Here is a 19,918-nt window from a genome sequence, read left to right as displayed (position 1 = left end):
TTTTAAATTCCTTATTTGCTAATTTCAAAATCTATGTCATATCTGAGTCTAGTTCTGATGCTTACTTTGTCTCTTCAGTTTGTGTTTCTCTTGCCTTTTAATATGACTTATAATTTTTGATGAAATTCGAACATGATGTATCAGGTAGTAGGAACTGAGGTAAAAGAATTTTAGTCTGAGATTTTATTTTAACCTGGCTAAAAGTTGAGCTGTTCGTAAAGTTTGCTATGACTGCAGATGCCAGATGCTTCAAATTACTCTAGTGTTCTATTGGAGACAATAGATTCTATGCCTTACAGATTACTTAGGTATAATGTACTATTAGTTAGACTGGAGTCCTGTTGATAATGGTGATAGATGTGTGTGTGGGAGGGGGAAAGATGCATTCTATAATGTTATGATTAATTCTCAGTATTTTAGTGGACCTATGACCCTTGGCTATAAACTTTACAATGTTTCTTAGTGTTCTTTTTCTCATCATTAAGTATGACAGGAAAGCTAGAGGGCCCGGGAGTTGACTACATGTCTCTCTCCCTAGGTAGGATGAGACTGTGTTTGTTTTTGTTTTTGTTTTTCCCTCAGGAGAAGGATTTGAACATATTTCAGAATGGCTACTTTCTCTTTCTCCTTCCAGATCCAGGAATGGGTTTTTTCTTGGTTCTTCACCATGAGAACATGGTGGCTTTTTTTCCCAGAGGTAATATGTACAAAAATTTTGGGCCCCACTAAGATTAAGGCCTCCAGGACTTTCTGAATCTCACATTTGTCCACAATCAACCTCTAGCAATTTGCCACAATTATCATATAAGAGTTTCTAACAGTATCGAATCCAGCAGTTTTTGCTTTAAGTAAGCAGATCTTGATTGTGATTTTCTTTATTCTCATGCCTTTCCAGATTTGAGGGTGGTGGTTAGCCCTGAAATCTCAATTCCCTGATGGGTCTAAGAAAAGTCATTAATTTTCAGTTTGTTCAGATGTTTCCTTATAAGGATGGAAATGATCATTTCCAAGCTCTTGTTGGAAATGAAAAAGGAAGTTTCGTATTTTTAATTTGAACAAATTAGAACAAACAACTCTTCTTTTTATGTACTAATTTTGTATTTGCATAGCTTTACTTCCACACTTTATGTAGATAAAATTCATTGAAAATGAATCACCAAATGTTCTAAGATTATAGGAGTAAATTTTATCAATAAGAAATAAAGAAATTGTTAAAACTAATTACCCTTGTGATAGCTGCTTTAAATTAGATTCAAAGAGATACTGAAAACTTATTTTAAATTTGGCTGCCCATAAAAAGAGCATCTAGGGTGTGAGTGAAGGATGTGAGTAGGATTGCGGTTTGTCTCTGAATACTGAGCTAATTAGAAGAATTTGATATGAAATGAAGTAGATGCATGTTGTTTTATATCCAAAGGCAAATTCTTTCAATAGAATACTTTTAAAATATCTTAAATTGTCACTGTTTGGTGACAAATAGTTTGATGGTAGACAGTAGGTATCATAGAAAAGTGACTGCAATCTATAAAATAGATTTATAACATGGATGATGTTCCTTGGCAAAAATCTAAAGAGGCAAAAAAATCCTATTTCTCATTTTTATTTTTTAATTTTTTAAAGTTTTTATTTAAATTCTAGTTAACATACAGTGTAATATTACTTTCAGGTATATAGTATAATGATTCAACATTTCCATACAACACCCAGTACTCATCACAACAAGTGCATTCTTTAATCCCCATCACCTATTTAACCCATCACGTACCTACCGTCTGGTAGCCATCAGTTTGTTCTCTATAGTTAAGAGTTTTGTTTCTTGGTTTGCCTCTCTCTTTTTTTCCCTATGCTTGTTTATTTTGTTTCTTAAATTCTACATACTAGTGAAATCATATGGTATCTGTCTTGACTGACTTATTTCACTTAGCACAATACTCTCTAGTTCCATTGATGCTGTTGCAAATGACAAGATTTCATTCTTTTTTTATGGCTGAGTAATATTCCATTGTGTATATATACCACATCTTCTTTATTCATTCATTCATCAATGGGCACTTGGGCTGTTTCCGTAATTTTGCTATTATAGATAATGCTTCCATAAACATCAGGGTCCATGTATTCCTTTGAATTAATATTTTTGTATCCTTTGGGTAAATATCTAGTAGTGCAGTTGCTGGACCATTTGTAAAAATAAATCCAAAATGGACTAAAGATCAAAATGTGAGACATGAAACCGTAAAAATCCTACAGGAGAAGGCAGGCAGTAACCTTTTTGACATCAGCCATAGCAACTTATTTCTAGATAGGTCTCCTGAGGCAAGGGGAACAAAAGCACAAATAAAATATTGGGACTTATCAAAATAAAAAGTTTCCAGAGGTGCCTGGGTGGCTCAGTCAGTTAAGTGTCTGCCTCTTGCTTTCAGCTCAGGTCATGATCTCAGGGTCATGAGATCAAGCCCCAAATCTGGCTCCATGCTCAGCTGACAGTCTGCTTCTCTCCCTCCCTCATTACTCCTCCCCCACTGCTTATGCAGTCTTGTGCATGCTCTTATTTTCATTTATTTATTTTATTTATTTATTTTTAATTTTTTTTAAAGATTTTATTTATTTATTTGACACAGAGAAAGAGAGAGCGAGAGCAGGGACACAAGCAGGGGGAGTGGGAGAGGGAGAAGCAGGCTTCCTGCAGAGCAGGGAGCCTGATGTGGGACTCGATCCCAGGACCCTGGGATCATGACCTAAGCCGAAGGCAGACGCTTAATGACTGAGCCACCTAGGCGCCCCCATGCTCTCATTTTTAAATGTTAAACTGAATAATCCATAAAGAAAATTTCTTTTTATACCTTACAGACTTTTCTTTGGCTCATTTGGAAGTCCAGAGTCCTCCTTGGGAATTCAGTTTGGGGAATTTTTGCTATTAGAATGTTTTGGTTCAGTTATATCTTCTATATTTAATTGATCTAATTTAGTCTCTGAAAAGTGTAGTGTCATTAACTGCAAGTTAAGATGAAAAATGGAGGAAGAAAAATCAAGGACAGTTTTCAATATAATGTAGAAAATGATGGCCAAAAAGTCTAAATGTATGTGACTATTTATTATATACTGGTGTTTGTTTTAAGATCCTCAGTGAAATTAAGTTAATGACGTGCTTTTTACAAGTCCACTGTATTATAACATTGTAAATCTTTTCTTTAATTAAAAAAAAGCAACCAAAGTAAATAGAGAATTTTTTAAAGATGTCTCTCTTTTTAAAAGCTCAAGATACAATGTCTCACTGCTAATAAATAAAAGAGGTGGTTTTCACTCATAAAAATTAACTCAAACTGGATTTAAGACTTAAATGTAAGAAATAAAACTATAAAACTCCTAAAAGAAAGCATAAGGAAAATTCTCCTTGACATTGATCTTAGCAATGATTATACAGATATGACACCAAAAGCACAAGCAACAAAAGCAAAAATAAACAAGAGGGACTACATCAAATTAGAAATTTTCTACAAAGCAAAAGAGACAATAAAAAAATGAAAAGGTAACCTACAGAATAGGAGAAAATATTTGCAAACCACGTATCTGATGAGGATTAATACCTAAAATATATAAGGAACTCATATGACTCAATAGCAAAAAAAAAAAGTAATTAAAAATAATCTAAGTAAAAATGGGCAAAGGACCTGAATATGCATTTTTCCAAAGAAGATTATCAAATGGCCAGCAGAGACAGGAAGAGATGTACAACATCACTAATAATCGTGGAAATGCAAATCCTTATGATGATTAAGATGGCTATTATCAAAAAGATGAAAGATAACAAATGATGAGGAAAATGTGGGGGGAAGGGAACCTTTGTACACTCTTGGTGGGAATGCAAATTGGTATAGACACTACACAAAACAGTAAGAAATGTCTTGAACAATTTAAAATAGAACTACAATATGATCCAGCAATCTCACTTCTGGGTGTATATCCGGAGGAAATGAAATCACTACCTAGAAGAGAAATATGCACCCCTGTAATCATTGTAGCATTATTTACAATAGCCAAGACATGGAAACAAGCTAAGGGTCCATCAGTGGATGAACAGATGAAGAAAGTGTGGTGTGTGTATCCACACACACACACACACACACAGAAATCTTAGCCATAGAAAAGAAGGAAATCCTGCCGTTGGCAGTAGTATAGATGAAACCTGAGGGCATTATGCTATGTGAAACGTCAGAAAAAGACAAATACTATATGATTTCACTTTTTATGTGTAATAAAAAAAAATCACACAGGAACGGAGAGCAGACTGGTGGTTGCCATGAGAAGGAGGTGGGGAGTAGGGAAAATAGATGAAGATAGTCAAAGGATATAAACTTCCACTGATAAAATTAATAAGTTCTGGGGCTGTAATATATAGCATAATGACTGTTTAATGATACCATATTATATATTTGGAAGTACCATATTATATATTTGGAAGTTCCTGAAAAATAGATTTTAAAAATTCTACATATACAAAATGTAAATATATGAGGTGATGGATGTGTCAACTAACCTTATTTTGATAATTATTTTGCAACATATACACATACAAAATCACTACATTATACTTTAAACTTACACAATGTTATATGTCAATTAAATCACAATAAAACTAGAAAAAAATTAAAGAGATAGTTTACATAGGTAAGATTTATACAGCAAAAAGGAATAGAACAGGAATTGTATATTAGAGAAACATTCTAAATGAAAACTGGAGAGGAGATTGAGCATATGCATTTTGTGCTCCATATAATAGAATGATATATAAACAATTCATCATTTAACAATTAAGAAGCTTACAGATGTGATTATCTGCAAAACTCTTCCTAAGACAAAAAAAACTTTAAATCAGTTTTGAAGATAATAATGAACTTGAGTTGGTAGAGCTAGGTATATAGAAAGAGTGAGATCAGAATTTGATTTGGGGAATTACTTGAGAATAGACACAGACAATTAGGACTGAGCAGTAGCATGTTGGAAAAGACTACTGAGCAAACTAGAATAAGATATATTAGTGAGTAAAGAGAGATAATTTAGTTAGGGTGGATTTATATGACAGAAGGAGCAAGATGAATGTTTAGATATTAACGAAGCATATTCAATGAATAACTAGAAAAAAATCTATCTGTTAGATAAAATAAATGGTTCACCAAAGAAATAGTCACCAGTTAATTCTAATTATTTGCCTAGTACTTTTTAATACATGTATCATGATTCCCAAAATCTAATTGGCTTTTGATTCTTCAACATCATTGGAACAGAATACAGAGCTCAAAAACATTCAACAGAATAGAGAACCCAGAAATAAACCCGTGATTATATGGTCAATTAATCTATGCCAAAGGAGTCAAGAATATACCATGCGGGAAAGACAGTCTCTTCAATAAAGGTGCTGGAAAAATTGGACAGTTTTATGTAAAATAATGAAACTAGACCACTTTCTTACACCATACACAAAAACAAACTCAAAATGGATTAAAGACCTAATGTGAGACCTGAAACCACAAAAATCCTAGAAGAGAACACAGGTAGTAATTTCTCTAACATTGGTCATAACAACATTTTTCTAGATATGTCTTCTAAGGCAAGGGAAACAAAAAAATAATAAGCTTTTGCACAGCAAAGGAAATCAACAAAACGAAAAGACAACCTACTGAATGGGAAATATACTTGCAAATGATATATTAGATAATAACCAAAATATATAAAGAACTTATACAACTCAACACCCAAAAAACAAATAATACAATTTAAAAAATGGGCAGAGGACCTGAATAGAATTTTTCCAAAGAAGACATGAAGATGATCAACAGACACAGAAAAAGGTGCTCAATACCACTAATCATCAGGGAAATGGAAATCAAAACCACAATGCAGTATCACCTTACACCTGTTGGATAATGGCTAAAATCAAAAAGACAAGAAACAACAAGTGTTGGTGAGAATGTGGAGAAAAAGGAACCCCTGTGCACTGTTGGTGGAAATGTAAATTGGCACAGTCACTGTGGAAAACAGTATGGAGGTTCCTCAAAAAAGTAAAATAGAAATGCATGATCCAATCGTTCTACCATTGGGTATTAAAGAAAACAAAACATTAATGTGAAAAGATATGTGCACCCTAATGTTTATTGCAACATTATTTACAATAGCCAAGATATGGAAAAAACCTAAGTGTCCATCAATAGATGAATGGATAAGAAAAATGGGCTATATACACAATGGTATCTTATGCAGCCATAAAAAGGATGAGATTGTGCCATTGAGACAACATGGATGGACCGAGAGAGTATTATGCTAAGTGAAATAAGTCAGACTAAAAAAGACAAATACCATACAATTTCACTTATAAGTGGCATCTAAGACAAACAAACAACAACAAAAGATTAAATAAACAAAAAGCAGAATCAGATATAAATATAGAAAACAAACTGATGGTTGCCAGAGGGGAGAAGCGTTAAGGGTTGGGCAAAATGGGTGAAGGGGAGTAGGAGATACAGGCTTCCAGTTATGAAATGAATAAGTAATGGGAATAAAAGACACAGCATAAAGAATATGGTCAGTGATACTATAATACAATGATATTGTTTGGAGACAGACGGGTACACTTGTAGTGAACAGAGCATAATGTATAAACCAGTGGAATCACTATGTTGTACATGTGAAACTAAGGTAACATGGTGTGTTACCTCGCTAAAAAAAATCACAAATTTGCAACAAAGTAATTTATGAAAAAGTTGATACTGCAGTACAGTGGAAAAATGATGTATTTTCAATGAGGCTGTCAATTAGTTATCCATTTTTTAAGTGTGAGTTTTGATCTCTTACTCTGCAGACAAAAAACTATTTCAGATGGATTATAGATCTGCATATGAAAAGTAATATAATGAAGTTTCCAGAAAGTAGCAGATAAGAATATCTTTATAATTTTTGGAGCAGGCAGATATTTTTTAAAGTGATACAAAGTCAGTAATCAAAGTAAAAATTATAAATATCACTACATTAGTGGTAAGAACACCTTGTCCTCAAAAGTTACCAGTACGAAAGTGAAAGGGCAATCCATATCGTAGGAGAAGAAATTTGCAGCACATAAATCTGACAAAGATTTCACAAATATAAAGACCTCTTCTGAATAAATAAGGAAGAATTCACCCAAGATAAGAGAAAAATGGGGAAAAAATTTAAGCACTTCAAACAACAGAAGATAATCTAAATGGCCAATAAGTATTAGAAAGTGTGCTCAACTTTCTTAGTCATCAGGGGAAATAAAAACCTAAAATTAAAACCCTAAAATTGATACTGCTGTATACACAATGGAATGCATAAGAAAGACAAAAATGTTAAATACTGGTAGGTATATGGAGCAACTCAAACTCTCATAGGCTGTTTGTAGGGGAATAAATTGGTACAGGAGCCCCTCTTCCCCCAACCCGCACCCTCATCTGTAGTTTTACTTTCCACAATTTCAGTTGCCTGTGGCCAGGTAAGATGAGGAAGCAGATAATCCTCCTAACATATCACCAGAAAGTCAATACCAGTCAAAATGCCTACATCATTCATCTCATTTTATCTCACCAGGTAAGCATTTTATTATTTCCTCATCACAAGAAGGGTGAGAACAGTACAATAAGATATTTTCAGACAGAGAGAAACCACATTCACATAAATTAATATATTATAATTTATTTTATTTTATTATAGTTCCTGTTGTTAATTTCTTACTGTGCCTAATTTATAAATTAAACTTTATCATAGGTATGTATAGGAAAGAAAACATAGTATATACAGGGTTTGGTACTATCCATGGTTTCAGGCATCCACTGGGGGTGTTGGAGTGTCCCCTACGAATAAGGCGGGACTATCATATAAGCACTTTGGCAAACTGTGTAGCGGACTCTACCAAAACTGTATATACTAACACCTTTACCCAGCAATTTGGTACCTAATATTACCAAATAGAAATGTGTTCCGAAGTCGACTAAATATAGGTATGAGACTTTCACAGAGCTATTAAAAATAGCCAAATATTGAAAAAAAAAAACCCAGAAATATTCCTCAATATTGTAATGCATAATTATGCTATGGCATATTCAGTCAATGAATATTTAATGAATGAATACATAGTAGTAAGGGTGAACTTTAATTACATGTAACAACATAGGTGAGTTTCATAAGTAAAATATTGAGCAAATAAAACAGTCACAAAGGAGCAATGCTATACAATTCTATTTTTACCTAAGAAAAAATAGAGAAAGCAAAACATATGTGAACATATGTATGTGGCAGAAGTTAGGTTAGAGGTTCTCTGGTGCACTGTGGTCTTGGAGGGGGAAAGGGGCTTCTGGTTGCTGTCAGTGTTCTGTTTCTTTATCTGATTCTTGTTTACATGGTTGTGTTTACAAAGGCAAATTCATCAAGCTCCATAGTTATGATTTGTGCACTTTTCTATATGGGGTGCTTTATTTGAATAAAAATTTTAATTAAAAAAATTCTTATTGGGCAAGGCCACAGACATGAATCTCCAGGATTGCTGATGTAAACTCTTGTTTTAAAAGTTCTGAAATCATGGGTCACTTGGGTGGCTCAGTCAGTTGAGCATCTGACTCTTGATTTCAGCTCAGGTCATGAGGTCAGGGTTGTGAGATCTGCCTTCGGTTCAGGTCATGATCCCAGGGTCCTGAGATCAAGCCTCACATGACTCCCTGCTGACCAGAGAGCCTGCTTCTCCCTCTCCCTCTGCCTGCCACTCCCTTTGCTGGTGCTCTCCCTCTTTCTCTCTCTCTGTCAAATAAATAAATAAAATATTAAAAATAAATAAATAAAACTTCTGAAATCCACCTGCCTCTTAGGGCAGTAGGTACATCAGCCTCATAAAATTCTGACACCCATGATTTCATTCTTTTTTTTTTTTTTTAAATAGACCATGTCTTTTTTTTTTTAAGATTTTATTGATTTTTTTAACAGAGAGAGACAGCGAGAGAGGGAACACAAGCAGGGAAAGTGGGAGAGGGAGAAGCAGCCTTCCCGCCAAGCAGGGAGCCCAATGAGGAACTCGATCCCAGGACCCTGGGATCATGACCTGAGCCGAAGGCAGACGCTTAATGACTGAGCCACCCAGGCGCCCAGTTTCATTCTTTTTTAATTTAAGTCAATCAAAGACAAATTTTGCTTGGTATTTTGTTATTAAAATAAATAAGTTTGAGGTCATATCTGTCCAAGATGAAAAAGAGGCAGAATGGGTGGGTAATTTGTGTATGTGTGTATTTGAAGGGCATAACTGAAGAGTAGTGAGTAGACTGGTATGATTAACTCATGAGTTTCTGAAAGAAATGATGCAAATGATGAGGTCGTAAAAAGGGAAAGATAGTTTGGTTTTAAATGATGAAAATGGAAAGGTAATTTAGAGTCAAGTAATTGAGATCTTTGAAAGCTATGTTAAAGAATTTGAACTGTGTTTTGTAGAAAATGAGGCATCACAAAGTTTTTGAGAAGGAAAGTGACAGAATTTTACCTGTTTTTATGAAGATAATTCAGGTGGCAATGTGAAGAACAGATTAAAAAGATTAGAATCCAGAAACCTGGAGATCAATTGGATAGATTTTACAACAGATAAAGCAAATGATGAAAACCTGAACCAAGATATTAACAAGAGGAAACGTTAGAAGAGAAAGGCAGAGAATTTTGCAAAATGTAGTAGTAAGAGAACAGACAGAATTTAGCAGGTTAGTGGATATGGGAAATGGGAAAAAATGAATGAAGAGTAACTTTAATATTTCTAAATATTGTGAGAAAAGTGATGAGAGCAAGCATAGAATTTCACCAGAAATAATAAACAAAAAAGCACCTTCAGGGAGAAACTAATGAACTCATCCTAGAGTATTAGAATTTGATATAATGGAGTTTGGTATAACCCTAGTATGAACTGGCAATGGAAAGCAAGGTGTAGAAGCAGGATTGGATGCAGGTGTATATTTGGTAGTTTTGGCACAAATGTCATCTTTGAAACCATAGAAATGATTTCCCAGAATCTTCCTGTCAGATTGAATCTTTATCATCATAGTTTTTCATTGTGTTTATATGTAACTTCATTTTAGTCCACTTTACATATATATTTCTGGATTCTCTATGCTGAACGCAACATTTCACATTTATATGTTCTCCCACAGGACCCAACATGGTGTTAGGACCCAAAATGATCATTTACTACTAAATTTTTGGTGCTTTGACCTTTCAGATATCTGATAGCCTCATGCTTTTATATTCATTATGAATTTTACAACTTTCAAATATTAATACTATAAAATATATCACTCAGCTTCTCAAAATATATGTAGCAGAATAATCTACATTATTTATTTATTTATTTATTTATTTATTTATTTATTTATTTATTTATTTATTTATGTGAGAGAGAGAAAGAGCACAAGAAGGGGGAGCGGGAGAGGGAGAAGCAGACTCCCCGCTGAGCAGGCATCCCGATGCGGGACTCGATCCCGGGACTCCAGGATCATGACCTGAGCCGAAGGCAGTCGCTTAACCAATGGAGCCACCCAGGCGCCCCTACATTATATATTTTTATAATAGCAAATAGTCTCAACAATAGCATTGAAAAACCCTGATTAGATCCTATAGCCAAAATTTGGTTACCACCAGTACTAGGGATACTGAGTTAATTTATGCCTTCATTATTCCCCACGTGGATTATTGCATTAACCTCCAACTATGTCTCTCTTCAGTCTGGTGTTACATTTCCCTTTTCACTATGTAGCCAATAATCTCCCTGTCTATAATTTATACTCCTGCTTCCAGGTAGCTTTTAAGAATTTTCCAGACATTCCTCTTGTGGTTATTCCACATCAGTGCAGTTTTTATGAAATTCTACTATTAGGATTTAATGAACTGTATTAGTTAGAGCTCTCTAGAAAAATAGAATCAATTGGAGATATATAGACATATATATATATGTCTATATATCTCCATCAATAGGATGTGAAAAGATTTATTATAAGGAATTGGCTCACACAATTATGGAGGCTGAAAAGTCCCCTGATTGCCATCTGTAAACCAAATACCCAAGAAAGCTGGTGGTGTAATTCAGTCTGAGTCCAAAGGCCTGAGAACTGGAAGCAATGAAGGCAGGAGATCGATGTCCCAACTCAAGCAATCAGGCAGAAAAGGCCAAATTCTTCCTGCCTCTGCCTTTTTGTTCTATTCAGGTCCTTAGCAGATTGCATGATGTCCACCCATATTGTGGAGCATAAGCTGTTTTACTGAATCTACTAATTCAAATGCTAATTTCACCCAGAAACACCCTCATGGACACACTCAGAAATAATGTTTAGCCAAATATCTGGGTACCCTGTGATCCAGTGAGGTTGATACATAAAATTTAACCACCACAGTAGCTGTGTTCCAGAAGCTCATTAGTAGGAATATTGTTTTATTATTTAAAAATCCTTTTTCCCCAGATTGTCAGATTATATGCTAACCTATGTAAGTGATTTTTCCCAGAATAGAAACCTACCCTTTAAAAATTAAACATTTAATGTAACCTTGGTTTAACCATTTTAATGGAAATTTTTCCAAAATTGATTATACATGTTCTTGCCTTTTAAATAACATGTACTAAATATAATTTAACTTTTATGTAATGATTTAGGACCTTTATTACCTACATCAGCTGGCTCTAACTTCAAGATTATCTGTTTCTACCTCTTTATATCACCCTCACCAATACCACTTTGGTCCAGAAGAATATCATGTATCATCTGGCTTGCTTTAATGTCTGCTTTCTGATTTCTTAACTTTTCCCCATACCCACTGCAGCCTGTTGTCACAGAAACTGGAATGATCTTTTTAGCATTTAAGTCAGATCATGTCACTTCTCAGCCTCAACACACTCCAGTTAAGTCCTATTGATTCTTACAGTGGCCTGCAAACCCTTACATGACTTGGTCCCTCATTACTGCTCTTATCTTACTTTCTACTACTCTCTCAAGATATGTGTCATGTTTAGGGTTTTTGTGCTAGCTGTATTTACTTGTAATTTCTTCTACCCTTACCAGTATTTTAATATATCTCCGAACCTTTGACACACTCACAACTACCCCCCCACACAAACACTGAGACAGAGACTTTTACTTTACTATGTAGCATTCACTAATGCTACCAAATCAAATAGCAACTAAATAATCTCATCAAAATGATGTCTAAAATTAACATGCACAGGCTCTAAGTGGCAGCCTGAAGAACTTCTTTAAGGAAATTGTATAATTTTTTGCACATGATTGAGTGGAATGAGTTTATTGCTGTCATGTTTTTAACTGTTCTAAATACTTGACATTACTGAAAAAGTCATCTCAACGTAAGTGGGGTGTTATTTTCTACAGCATATAAGTGGCACTGATGAAAACCATCAATAGAAGGTAGGAAGGAAAACAGCTTCATGTGTGATTGATTTAAAGTTCTAATTACATTGTTTCCATTTTTATTTTAAAAGGGATTGTTTGTTGAACCAGTGAAGAATGCATTTGAGATGCAATCCAAGGCATTTAGCAGATTCCCAATTATTTAAAAAGTGAAATTGAGAAAACAACAAAGGAAACACAATGGGAAATGTTTAGCTTTGTCTAAAGTATCAGAATCAATCCTGTTGAGAAAGATGAAAACTGAATTTTAAGGCATATAGAGATATTTAAGACATAAAACCAAGGAAAAAATGGCTGTTTTCATAATGAACATTATGACCTCATTCCCATATTACAGTGTTAAATATCAAAATTGAATTAGTTATCTTCTTTTCATTGGAACTCTAATGAAGTGTTAACAGTGCCAAATAAGTACCATGATAATTTGTTGCATAGTTTAGCATAAGCAACATTTTATTATTCTAACTTATAATAATGTGATTCATTATATTTATATACCTCTAACATCCAGAAGAAAATCCATAAGCATAAGTGATTTATGTATTCAGAAACTCATTCAGTGGCTACAGAAATAAAGATATATGAAAACTGAACATGCTATTGATTGAACAGAGATTGACAATATTTTGTGTTCATTGTTTGAACAGCTGACTTAATTATCCTCATTTCCTACATAGGGAAACCCAGATAATAGATAATGATTTGAGCCCACCCAAAAACAAACAAAAAATCCAAAAGTGGAAAAAGGAAAACAACAAACATTGTGTTATATTGGATTCTATGATAGAAATATAGTCTTAGATCAAAAGACTAGCTAGTGGGAAATTTTCATTTTGGTACTGAATGACCAAGTGTCAAATATACTCTGTACGTAAAAATCAGGTCTCTGCAATAGCCATATGTTATCAGTCCATTGAGCTATTATATAGGAACCTCATTTATGTATGTATCATTCACTCTTGAGAGTAATTTATGGTAAGATGAAATGAAACTCATCTTCAGCTCATCTGAAGAGACTGAGTAACTGGAAAGCTGAGAGAATCTCATTTTGTCAGAGCATACATATATGGGAAGAGAATTAATCCCTGGAGATAGGCTCCCATACTTAGAGATTATGGCATGAGTGAAGTCCAAAATATAAAAACTGAATGTTATTCCTTGCAGTTGTTTTCTTACTGAAGCATAAATATTAAGAAACAAGAAGAGTCATTTTTTTCTATAGAGAAGATGATGTGATTTCTAAAATAGAAACAAGTACACAACCTCTAGTTGTTTCTCTCCTCATGTCTTGTCAATTAGTATAGCATTGAAATAGTGGAAACTTCATGGAATCCTCATCAAAATGGTTCTGAGTGAAGAATGTGTGCAGAAGCCCCTTTCCCTCCTGGGTAGACCTTTAAGAATATGACTTTGCAGGATGAAGGAAAATGCCATGAGGTTCTGATAAGGCCAGGTGACTTTAGATACTTCATTAACTATCTGTGCTCAATGCTGGTTAAGTAAGGATTTATTCTATTGTGAATATTAAAATAAAATCAAAGCTCAAACCATGACTGATTCTTATATCACCCCATCATCATCATCTTCATCATCATAGTTAACATTTAATTTGTGTATATATCAGGCTCTGTTTTACATACTTAATAGCTTAATATTATTAATTCCATGACTCTTCAAAATAACCCTATAAAATAAATACTATGTTATCCTCACTTATGGTAAAGGTTTTGAAGGATACAAAGATTAAGTAATATGTCTAATATTAAACAGCTAATAAATGGCAGAGGTGAATTTTCAACACAGGCAAACTAATTCCTGGTACAAGATATAGAAAACAATTCAGTATATTATGTAAATGAGCAAGAGTCATTAGGAAACTTCTAATTTATAAATTTTAAACAATTTATTAACAGGATTAGTGTTCAATAGTTATTTTAAAAACTACACATTATCAAAAAACTATGATATAAATATAACAAAATAAATTGTTCATAAAATAATACCATCATATGTATTATATCCTGTCTTTTCTTTTTAGTAATAATTTCAAATATAACTTCATTGGTATATTTTTCTTGTGTTGTCACATTTTTTTTTTTCCTCACTTAACTCCATCCATGACCCTGATAGCATATTACTGTCATTTCTACTTGTCTACCCAAAGTGTTTTACCAGGACAGAAAAAAAAAAAAAAGAAGAAGAAGGAGTTTAGGGCTTTTATTTTATTATTTCACTCCATATTTTTTTAAATTTGGTTTAGATTTATTAGGTATGTGTGGCGTTCAGTCTAGGTTTACAATGTTATTTCTTCCCACAGATATTTCCTACAACACATTTTTTCTCATTTTTTTAGAAGGGCTTAATTTTTACAGCAATTTTAGGTTCAGAACAAAATTGAGAGGAAAATACAGAGATTTTTCATAAACCCCCTACCTCCACAAATGCATGGCCTCACTCATTATCAACATCTCTCACCAGAGGGTACATTTGTTATAATTCATTAATCAACATTGACATATCAAAGTCCATAGTATACCTTCGGATTCACTCTTGATGTTATACATTCTATAGGTTTGGACAAATGCATAATGATATATATCCATTATTATGGTATCAAACAAAATATTTTCACCACCCTAAAAATCATCTGTGCTCCACCTATTCATCCATCCTCTCTCCCCATTTCTATCAACTACTGATCTTTTCACTGTCTCTATAGTTTTACCTTCTCCAGACTGTCATATATTTGAAATGATATAGTATGTACTTGTTCAGATTGGCTTCTTTTACTTATAATAGGTAGTTAAGGTTCCTTCATGCCCTTTCATTTCTATGTCTGGATATACCAAAGTTTATCCATTTACCTACTGTTGGACATCCTGGTTGCTTCCAAGTTTTGGCAATTATGAATAAAGTTGTTTTACACCTCTGTGTGAAGGTTTTTCTGTGGACATAAATTTTCAACTTCTTCAGGCTAAAACCAGGGAGAATGATTGGTGGGTCATATGGTAAGAGTAGTTTTATCTTCTGAAAGAAACTGTAGAGAATTGGTATAATTTTTCCTTCTGTGTTTGGTGGAATTCATCAGTGAACACACCTAAACGTGATGCTTTCTGTTTGTGTAGGTTCTTAATTATTGAATCAATTTCTTTAGTAAATATAGTAAATATAAATCTGTTTCTTCTTGTGTAACTCTTAGTAGTTTGTATCTTTCAAGGAACTGGTCCATTTACCTAGGTTATCAAATGTGTCCAGCATAGGGTTTTTTATAGAATTATTTTTTTTATCCTTTTAATGGTCGTGGATCTGCAGTGATGTACCATCTTTCACTTCTAATATTAGTAATTTGTATCTTTCCTCTTTTTTTCTTAGACTGGCTAGATAGAAGCTTTTTGATTTTATTGATCTTGTGAAAAAAAATCAGTTTTTGGTTTTGTTGATTTTCTCTATTGATTTCCTGTGTGTGATTTAATTGATTTCTGCTCTAAGTCTTATTATTTCTTTTATTGTGCTTTGTTTGGGTTTAATTTTCTCTTTTCTCTCAAATTTTCTAATATGGAAACTTAAATCATGATTTTAAATCTTTTTTCTTTATAATTTAAATACCCAATGCTATAAATACCCTCTGAACACTGCTTTTGCCGCATCTTACATATTTTAATACGTGTGTTTTCATTTTCATTTAGTTCCAAATGTTTTTCATTTCTCTTGAGGTGTTTTCTTTCACCCATGTGTTAGATGTATATTGTTTAATCCCCGTGTTTATTGGGACTTTTGAGTTATCTTTCTGATATTGATTTCTAGTTTAATTCCATTGCGGTATGAAAGATATTATGATTTCTTTTTTTTTTTAAGATTTTTTATTTGACAGAAAGAGACAGTGAGAGAGGGAACACAAGCAGGGGGAGTGGGAGAGGGAGAAGTAGACCTCCCGCCGAGTAGGGAGCCCGATGCGGGGCTCGATCCCAGGACCCTGGGATCATGACCTGAGCTGAAGGCAGATGCTTAACGACTGAGCCACCCAGGCACCCCTAAGATATTATGATTTCTATTATTTTAAAAATTTTAAAGTGTGTTTTATGGCCCAGAATGTGGTCTATCTTGGTGAATGTTCCATGTGAGTTTGAGAAGAATGTGCATTCTGCTGTTGTTGGATGAAGTACTTACAATACATTTTTTAAAATTTTTAATGAAAAAAATTCAAGCATATACAAAAACAGGAATTAGAATATAATAAACCCTAATTTGCCCACTACTCAGCTTCAATGAGTATCATCCATGGCCAATCTTGTTTTTTCTATATGCCACCCACTTCCCTCCACCATAAGATATTTTGAATCCTTCCCTAGACATCATTCCATCCCATCCATAACTTGCAAAATAATTTTAGCAAGAAACACAGGTAACATTTTTCAGGGACTTGGTTCAGATATTAGGCAATAATTTATTTCAGATACCATTATCATTAGCTCTTACAGAAGTATAAATAAAAGTAAACATGTCTGGGAATTATCAACTATGTGAATTTTACAAAGTTACTTATATTCTCTATTCCCCAATTTACTTATCTGTAAGGTGAGAAAAGATTTGTAAACCACACAATTTCTTGTAAAGATAAAATGGTAAAAGATGTGTGAATGTCATATAAATATTTGACTCAATGTAAGCTGAATTTGAAGTAAGAGGATGATTAAGAAACAGAGAACAATATGTTATACTTATGCCTCTTTTGTGTATATTATAGAAATATAATCAGAGTATGTAGAAATTGAAGTGCTGGTTCATGGATATCTTAATGCAGGAAGTTAAAAAGCTACTAAAGAATTACCCAAATCAAATTTTCCAAGAAGGTAATATAGATTATTATACTGCTAGGTTTATATTTGAAGTTTTTATAACAATCATTTTGTCACCATATGGATTTTGAAGTGATTGTTTGGCTTTTCATTTTTCCTTCTGTATATTATAATAACTTTTAGAGACAGTAAAAACAATATGGTTTGTATGCTGCAATTTTCAATATCTTAGTAAAATTTTAGTGTCTACAAATAGCGTAAACTAATCATGAAAATAGAATCATCTATTAAGTATAGTAGATAATAGCTTTGCCATTGAAAAATTAATTTATAACAAAGAAATTAATTAAAGCTAGAGTGTTCAATATATAAAAAAAATTCACATGAAAAGAGCCATAAAGGTAAATTAGAAATAAATTTTATTCCTGAGAAAATGATTACAACTATTTAGGTTTTGTTATTTTGGAGTCGTTAATCTTTGAGCATTAAAAACACATTTAAATTTTTTGGCATAGCAGAAAAATCCATCTGTAATCCTCAACATATTTATTTTTTCAAGTTAAGGATATATATATCCTTATAATTTCTCTATATATCTTTAAAACATAAAAATCATGTATAGGTACCCCAGTAATAGAGAATAACTTTTTAAGATCAAAATGCTTTTTAATACAAATATTACATTGGTATTAGCCAAATAGGCATGGGATAATGATGTAAGGAGTAAGAGTTTGCTGGTAGTGTTTTGTAGTTAAAGAATCACAGAAAAGGGCGCCTGGGTGGCTCAGTCATTAAGCGTCTGCTTCGGCTCAGGTCATGATCCCAGGGTCCTGGGATCAGGTCCCATATCGGGCTCCCTGCTCTGCGGGAAGCCTGCTTCTCCCTCTCCTACTCCCCCTGCTTGTGTTCCTGCTCTCACTATGTCTCTCTCTGTCAAATAAATAAATAAAATCTTTAAAAAAAAAAAGAATCACAGAAAAAAGTAGACTAAATAATATATGGAGGGCAAATATGTTTAGTAGGACTACATCTATAATGAAAGAAACAAACTATGTAGAAGTAAAAATTTTTATTTTACTATCAAAAATAAAAACATGGGTCTTTAATTTGGGAGTTTTTGTTGCACAAAAAGCTTTCCATCTTTAAATTGTTACAACTTTTTATCCAAATTCTTCCTTATGCTGAGTAATGCCGTCATCATTTGAGAGAATAAATATTTAGGTAATCTCTACCACACTTCTTTTTTCGCTGACTTGCTTTCCATAAATAATACCATGAAAGTACTTTTGTGGGTATATTCATTATATTTGTGTTTTGAAGGGAGAAAAAGAGACAGGAAGCTCCTAACCAAATATTGTTAATATTCAACTTACGTGATCATGAATATATGCACATATTTCACACATGAAATATTTTACAATTTGACATTAAAATAGTATTTTGCACTGGGTATTATATTATTTCACAGGTTATGCAATAGCATTTTGCTTTAGATTAAGACCTGAATTTAAAGCAACGTGTGAACAAAGTACATACATACACATATACACAATAAAACATTATATATAAACATAAAAAATAACATTTACTAATAAAGTGTTTTACTAAACCTTTTTTATGGTTTATATCCTTAGTTACTATAATTCTCTGTAGATATTGATTTGAATTTGTTGTATATAAAATTAAAAATGAATATTTATATTTGAAAATACCTTTTTATATTTGTACCAATTGGATTTGTACCAATTTAATTTGCTCAAACTAAGTAAATGCATAAACCTAAAAAAAGAATATAAAAAAATAATTTGCAATAATTTGAGAATCATTTTTGATATTTTGATTCTGTGTTTAAACATTAATCTTTTATAACTGACTATAAACGGTATGCTATTTCAAGACAGTTTCTTAGACATCAAATGTGTTAGCACTGTGAAAGTTTCACATTCTAAATATATTAGTAATATAAGATGATATTAACTGTTTTCAGTAAATGAAATAACCCTTTTTTGTATCTTTGAGGTCATTCAGTAAATAAATATTGATTTTACAGAGTGTAAATTTTTACCTGAAATAGCCAGTTTCAAATATAAACATATTCACGTCCTGTGATATTAGGTAGTTACCTACACCTCAGATGTTAATGAGGGAGATATATAGATGTCTTGTTAGAAAATTCAACATTCCTTTCAGATTTTATCAAATATTCATTAACTCAAAATAGCTACTAAACCGAAGTTAAATTCTATAAAAGATGGCATCAAGATCTATAAGGGTCTATGTTGTATTTATGATCGTTGTGACTTAAATAAAACCTAAATGGAAAACAAAATCATAAACAAAGAGGTGGCCAGAGCTTCTTGAATAGGAGTAGAATGATGATGCCTCACATAATAGAGTTTCGCTATGCAAGAGGAATGCATAGCATTAATAACTTCAAAATATATCCAATAAATTTAAATGACATAAAAACTATAAGTAAATTTCATTGAAGAGTAAGGCTTTAAAAAGTTTGCTATCTTAATAAAACTGGAAGGAAATACAGAAACAACCATCTCTACCAGATCTGATAATATGATTCAATATTTGTGTTCAAAGTTTTCTTGCAAATGATTTTGGAAACATACAGAAATTTAGAGTGGTTTTACTTATCACTGCCACCTAAAGGTTTTTTTTTTT

General features: G+C 32.9%; 1 pseudogene; it reads left to right on the top strand.

Moving 5' to 3' along the window:
* The first annotated feature begins 132 nt into the window (after window positions 1-132).
* LOC145720786 (large ribosomal subunit protein P1 pseudogene) overlaps window positions 133-19,918 on the top strand; it is a 26,401-nt pseudogene continuing 6,615 nt past the window's right edge.

This window comes from Leptonychotes weddellii, chromosome 3, assembly GCF_054177405.1.
Source record: "Leptonychotes weddellii isolate Sample4059 chromosome 3, ASM5417740v2, whole genome shotgun sequence".
Taxonomy (NCBI): domain Eukaryota; kingdom Metazoa; phylum Chordata; class Mammalia; order Carnivora; family Phocidae; genus Leptonychotes; species Leptonychotes weddellii.
This window is presented reverse-complemented; position numbering and strand designations above follow the sequence as displayed.